Source organism: Colossoma macropomum, unplaced genomic scaffold, assembly GCF_904425465.1.
Source record: "Colossoma macropomum unplaced genomic scaffold, Colossoma_macropomum, whole genome shotgun sequence".
Taxonomy (NCBI): Eukaryota; Metazoa; Chordata; class Actinopteri; order Characiformes; family Serrasalmidae; genus Colossoma; species Colossoma macropomum.
The window spans coordinates 49462-57004 of NW_023495349.1; positions in this window are offsets into that span (position 1 = coordinate 49462).

Consider the following 7543-nt stretch of genomic DNA (forward strand, 5'->3'; position numbering starts at 1 on the left):
TAAATTTGGCTGCCAGTTATTTTAAAATGCTGCAGTAAATGGTCTCCGTCTTTGACATACTAATAGTATGACAGACTTTAAAAAAAAATCTACTGTTCTATTGGTCTATTTTTTGATAATAGTCATTTTATAATGTGTTGCAATATATTGGTAATGGTTATTTTATGGTTTGTTGAAATTGACAGTGACTTGCTGCCAGTTACTGTAAAATGCTGCATTAAATGGTCCTCATCTTTGATATGTTCATAGTATGACAGACTGTAAATCAAAATCTCCTGATATATTGGTCTGTTTTTTGATGTCATTTTATAATATGTTGCATTTAACTCACGAGTCAATAGAGTGTAAACTACAAACATAAAGAAGTGATTTTGTAACTTTTGCTGGAAATGACTTTTACATGCTGCAGTAAAATTACTTGATCTTTGTGCATTGGATGACAAGCGATGTTTGCTGTTTATGGACTACTTGGAAATGGTTGTTTTGTAATGTGATGAATTTCCAAATATGCTCAATATGTGGAATGATTGTCTAGTGCCCCCTATTAAAATATGCCTACTAAACTTTACACTGTTTCAACATTAGGAATTGTAGCCGGCAACTTTCACTAAAACATAGCTACTTAGATCAATCTGAGGTTAGGGTTTTCCTGTGAACAGTGATCTATTGATCAAATTGTGGTGATTAAACACAAGTGATAGCTTTAATAAAAGTAAATTATTGATACAAGGATATATAGGTACTAGTGTTAGATTAATGGGTATGCAGACTAAACTAGAGACATGGGAATTACTGGATGAACATACTGTAATTAGCTGAGATTCAGGAATTGTTATTTTATGGTGTATGATCAGTACACAGAACAGAATATTAACACTAGTGTAACAACTGGCCTGAGTTTAGATAAAAGGGGGGGGCAGAGTAACACAGCGAGACTGAACCATATAGCCGAAGAAGTGAGAGTGTGACCTTGAAGCCTGAAGTTGAAAAGGAGCCATGGCTAGAGAGGCGTCCATGGGTCAAAGGGGCAAGGTAGAAGAAGTGAACTCAGGAGTGTTGCATCTGCGAGTCAGCCTCTGGTGAGGTAGGTGGCTCTTCAGTTGGCTTGCAAAGGTTGGCTGGTGGAGTCAGGCAACATACTTATTCTGGGCACTGAGGCAGACTGCTGGGATGGTCTGCAGTCAGCACTTGTTTACTTCTATCTCTAATTCTTTTTGCAGATTTTGCAATAACCTGTTGTTGCCAATCAGACTTTCATATTAAATCAACAAAACTTAAAAACAGGTGCAGCTAGGGTAGGCTATTCAACCTGCAAATGCAGTAAGCCTAACAGTTACCAACACTTCTCCAAGATTACTGAGTGAATGAAAACAGAAACAAACTGAACAAAGACATGACAAACTGAGACACAAAACAAAATAAAACTAAAATCTAATAGAGAGAACTTCTTGTCGTTTTTTCGGCATTATATGTTGTCTTTCTGTCTCTCTCCCATCTGATTGACATTGTGTTCCTTTGTCTCCCAGTTATGAGACTGGAACTCGGACGGGCAGGGCTAAGCCAGGGCGAAGAGTTTTCACTCTTGATTTCTAATGAAGTTGCAGTTTTTTGTCTGCATGTCTGCTTACTTTCAATCACAGAATAATTTCAGAGATTTCTGAGCATTCTGATTATCACTTAAGGAAAAGAATATTAAAAGTATGGAATTTCACATAAATAAACATTATTACTGTTTTAGCAGTAACTGTTACAAGAACACTATCAAGCTTACAGATTATTATATCTGAAAGTTTTCTAATTTCACACTACAGTTACATAGAGCTACTCTGAAGGAACATTCCTACTAAGGAAGAGCGATGAGACTTCCAAAAGAAGAACATAATTCCAAAGTTTGTATTAATCAATGCTTAAGTGAAAAGTTACACAGGATAGCATGAAATAAATGCTGAACACATTATCTAGTTATTATGCATATCTCTGAAGACATGATGGCAGGAATTGTTATGCTTGTAATCTATACTGGAAGATTTCTTTATCAATATTCTGTGTACCATGCATCTCATTAATTTATCTACCTCAGACTCACCAACTACACATTAGGAATGTGTACAACACTAGATATCATAGTTTTATCTCAATCAATAAGTTTTATTTCATAACTTGCTACTGTACAACTGTACATTCGAATAGTGCAATATTAGTGTATGTGTATAGATGTGACAATAAACTTAGTTTGATTTGAAACACTTTCAATAAGTTTCTTTCCTGAACCTGAAATGTTTGACTAATAAAACAACCAAATCTTCTATGTCTCCTCTCGAATGAGAGTACTTAGATTATCTTTCACCTACAGCTTGACTTAGAAAAAATGAGTTGTGAAAAGAGACAAATGAATACAGCATCCAGTGATTTTACACTAACTATGTTCAGTGTAGTAAAATGACCAAGTGTATTACACATGAAGTAACTTTATTCTCTAGATTATGGAATGGAATAAATACTGTTTAATGCAGAATGTTGTTTTGTTATTTTCTTAATTAAAGATGTAGATGAATGTACTAGGAATCCAGATGTGTGTGGTCCATATGCAAATTGCACCAATGCTATTGGAAACTACAGCTGCTCATGCTTGAGTGGATATAATGTGACAAACCCACTCCTACCTATCAATATCAGCAACCCCTGCATAGGTACGTTCCACAGTAATATACCAACATTGAGTGTTGGCAGCCATTACATTTGAAAATATTTTGTGTGCAAAATTGTTTCAGATCATCAAACTATTTTTCAATGTTACCCAAGAAAACACAAAGTGCTGTTTATAAATGATTTTCTTAATTGAAAGAAAAATGCTGTTCAGCATTCAGCATTCAACCCCTAAAAAAATCAACCTCATATCATTATCCCTCCTCCACCAAACTTTACAGTTGGCACAACACAGTCAAGCAGGTAATGTTCTCCTGGCAATCGCCAAACCCAGACTCATCCATCAGACTGACGGATAGAGAAGCGTGATCAGTCACTCCACAGAATGTGTTTCCAGTGCTCCAGAATCCAGTGGCAGTATGCTTTACACCTCTCCCCTTAACACTTGGCATTGTGCATTTTGAGGCTTGTGTGTAACTGTTTGGCCATGGAAACCCATTTCCTGAAGCTCTAAACATGCAGTTCTTTTGCTGATGTTGCTTGCAGGGGCAATTTGAAACAGAGGATAGGCACTGTATGCTTCAGCACTCAGTGGCCCCATTCTGTGAGTTTGCATGGTCTACTGCTTCTTAGCTAAGTTGTTGTTGCTCCTAGGTGTTTTCATCTCATAGTAATAGCACTTACATTTGACAGGGGCAGATCTCGCAGGACATAAATTTCACAAATTGACCTGTGGTGAAGGTGGCATCCTATGACAGTGATGAATTTAAAGTCACTGAGCTCATCAGTACAACCCATTCTACTGCCAGTGTTTGTCTATTGAGACTGAAAGGCTATGTGCTCAATTGTATCCATCTGTTAGCAATGGGTGTGGCTGAAAGAACTGAACTCAGTATTTAGGAGGGGTATCCAAATACTTTTGCCCATATAGTGCATGTGTGAGCTGCAGATAATGGAGTAAAAAAAAATCCAAGATATACTGTGTTAAAAAGTCAATGGTTTTTAATAATTACTTATTTAGAGACTTTAAATTTAAGACCAGGTTTTGAGATGATCAGGTGTAAATTGTAAGAGTATTTTGAAATTTGTGTTTTTTAAACAATGCATATATGTAGAAAAATGATAAAGATTAGGAAAATACATATATTTGAAAAACTTGTCAGGCTCACTTTATTGCATTAATTGTTGTCAACTGCATGTTTACCACCTAAACAGTAAAAGACACATGAGTATCACCCCCAGTGACCAGAACCTGTCACAGATCAATTGGTAGTAGAGAGTCTATGCCTGGAGATATGTATCAGGTTCCGTAGTGACTGGACAATTTCTCAGGCTGTCATCTAATTGGCTGAAGGTAAACATGGTGTGTACAGGAAAGCATATAGTAGCACCATGAACATTTTCTTGTCACACAGCCTTAGGTTGCAGAACACTGGTTAGCGCCATTTAGACAGCAGTTCCACCAGATGTTGAAGACCGGCTACGCCTCCCTTTAACATACATACTTGATAAAAAGTTCATAACAAGTGGTCAAAATGTTTGAGCATTAGAGTTGTATATTTATCATTTTTGCAATATGAGCACCACCAATATTTTTGGGTGGTATCTGGATGCTATACTGTGATGTATCTCCATTGTAGTTTGGTTAATTTTTAAAGTGATCTTGATCTTAGGAGTCATTTGACACTACATTTGTGCGAAATGGGTGAAAACCCAGGAAATTGTTCATGCTGAAAATGGGTGTGATTTTGAATAAAATACAAATCATCTTAACATCTAAGTGGGCAGAGCTGTTTAGTTATTGAGATATTTTGTGCATCATAAGAAAGCTAATCAGTATAAGAAAACATTGTGATATCATGTTCCAAAGTAGTGAGAGGAACTACTACCTATTGACAGTGTTTTTTATCTGTACGACTTATGGTTTGGTCTGCACGACTCATTTTAGCTGAAAAAATGAAGAAGAAAAATTAAAATCATAATTTTTTATCTGTATTTTTAATCTAAACAATTCTAATACTAAAAAAGAGGAAAGAATTTAAAACATTTCCGTGTTCAAAAATAAATTGCTAACTTGTTCTAGGAAATAAGTTCATTCAATCCAGTCATCAAAAATAACTGACATAACTGAGACCATCTTGATTATGTAATGGATTAATACTTCATAATAGACAATGTTTAAAATGACCTTTGCTGTCTTTAATGCAGATATCAATGAATGTATTGAGAATCCAGAAATCTGTGCTATGCTTGAGCGGATATAATGTGACAAACCTGCTCCTGCCTATCAATATTAGCAACCCCTGCAGAGGTACTTTTGACAGTGATTTGCCATCTTTGAGTGTTGGCAGCAATTGCACTTGACAATATTGTTCAGGCATTTTTAACTCTTAGGAAAAGGGATACACAATATGTCGACAAGACAGTACCTGAGAAATAGATACCTCCTCAATTTTGTTATGGGATATTGCAGTTTTTGCTCAAAATATTTTCATTTTTTTTACAAGTAAACTGCTGTCTTTGCTGAAACACTTTAATAGGTTTTTGTCATGAAATGTTTGACCAGTAACACAACCAAATCTTGTATTAAGAATCTTTGTGACAGTCTCATTTTGAGTGAGAATATTTAGATGATCTTTCACCTACAGCTTGACTTATGAGACGAATTAATGCAGCATCCGTTGATTTCACACTATGTTCAGTGTAGTAAAATGACCAAGTGTATTACACATGAAGGGTAACACTTTACAATACTGTTTCATATTTAATAGCTAACTAATCAGGAAGAAATGAGAAGTACTACATTAACACTTAAGTAACTACTTTTAATTGCCAAGGACTGCTAGTTAACTACTTGGTAGGTAATAGTGAACTTCTAACAGTAGTGAAATAAACTACACAGTATGAAGTCTCTACAGTATAATGGATTATATCCTCCATTTCTCTTGACACAAATTGGGGGCTCGGGGCATCACACCATGCTGTACTGACTGATGTCCCTCATGTGTTTGTCTTGATCCCAAACCTGAAAAGCCTAATGCACATATTCATATGTGGCAGTGTGAACCAATTTTCACATCAGCCTACAAATATGAAAACTGCTAAAATACTACAGTATTCAGTTTATTCATCTTTAGAAAAGAAAAAAGCCATTCTTTTCTGCAGGCTGTGTGGCAGTAGTTCATCTTTAAAGTCTTCTTGAGGGCAGTGTCAGTTGAAGAAAGGGCTCATTGAAATATCTGACTGTATGTGTCCTGCCTTCAAATTCAATTGGTTCTAAATATTACCAAGTGATTGAGTAATTACTGTCTGCTAATTATTAGGATCTAATGATGACCATGAACAATATAAAGTGAAACACATCGTAACTCATTATTAATGAACAAGATGTTACTGTGTTCTTCATTAGGAGGTAATGATGTTTGGGAACAGTCTTATAAAGTGAAAAAAGGGAAACTCATAAATAATGAACAAGGAATTAATGATGATCAGGGAAAGCATTATAAAGTGAAACATATGGTAACTCATTATTAATTAACTAAGAGTTAATAATGATCTGGAACAGTCTTATAAAGTGACATACATAAGAAATAAAATCCCCTAAAGAAATGATGTAGTACAAAACATGAGTTAAGAGTAAATGATTTATTAATATTATATAATCTATAATATAATTTAATAATATTAGTAAGAGTACATTGTTTGTTCATTGAGTCCTTTTGTTATTTGTGAACAGTCCAAATGTAAAAATATCCCTGAGTTAGCTATATCTTTGAAAATAATACACCCAAAGTGAAATCAAAATCTGTCATTACTACTGAAGGAGAAATTCTGAGAGCTGAGACTGATCACAGGATGTTCTGCTAGTACATTAATTACACATCTTTCTGTTTCATATCTGAGGCACAAAGTTTTACTGCCTATTAGCTTAGCTCATGTTAGCTAAAATAACTAGCTAGCAAACATGCACTCATATCAGTCCATCAGCAGCAGCTTTAGGTTTAATAAAGCACTAACATGTGATTATAATTCTGAAATTATAATTCTTTCTTTTACAGTCCCCTAAATTCTAGGTATTAACCAGGTAAGGGTCAGGTACAAACTCCAAAGTATTACGTAATTATTTTAGGTGACAAGATAGTAGGTACCAGAATATTCTAAATTAATTATACTGAAATGTCTCACAATGAAAATTTTCATATAGTTACTAATTATGTGCAGAGTAAATACCAGAATTTTAACTCTATGTATGTAATATACAGTGTGTACCCCCCTCTAATCTGGTGGGGTAAATGCACGTCAATGTGATGTGGCAGCAGAATAAAGACGCTCGTGGATGTAAGAAAAATGACACGTTTAATAAGATTAGGCAAACAATGAAAAAGGGCAGAGCAAAAACGAGGTCACAAAAACAAGCAAGGAAGTCAAAAACAGAGGTCAGTCAAAACAGGCAAAGGCACAAAAGGGATCAGGCAAAAAGCAGAGTCAAAAATACAAAAATGGTGGTCAATATACAGAAAAACAGGCAAGAATGTACAAACACTCAGTAGGTCACAAGGACACAATACTTTGCAATGAGTTTATCTACAGCCCGGGCTTAAATAGTATCCTGACCAATTATGTGAAATGACACACAGGTGACACCAGAATAGAATTCTGGTGAAGCGGAGCGCTGATAGGTGCGCAAGCGGGAGCCAGAATTCACAGGAAACCCAACTGTATTGTGGGTAGTGGAGTCTGGTGTCTGAGTCAGAGTTGAAAGGAAAATGCTGTGTCATGTGAGCTCTCAGAGGAGTCTGGGAGATTAAGTCTGGTTCCTTGCTAGCATTTCCTGAATACATGACTGTTAATAGCTCAGGCTAAGTTCACATTACAGGGTGAAACTAATCTCATATCA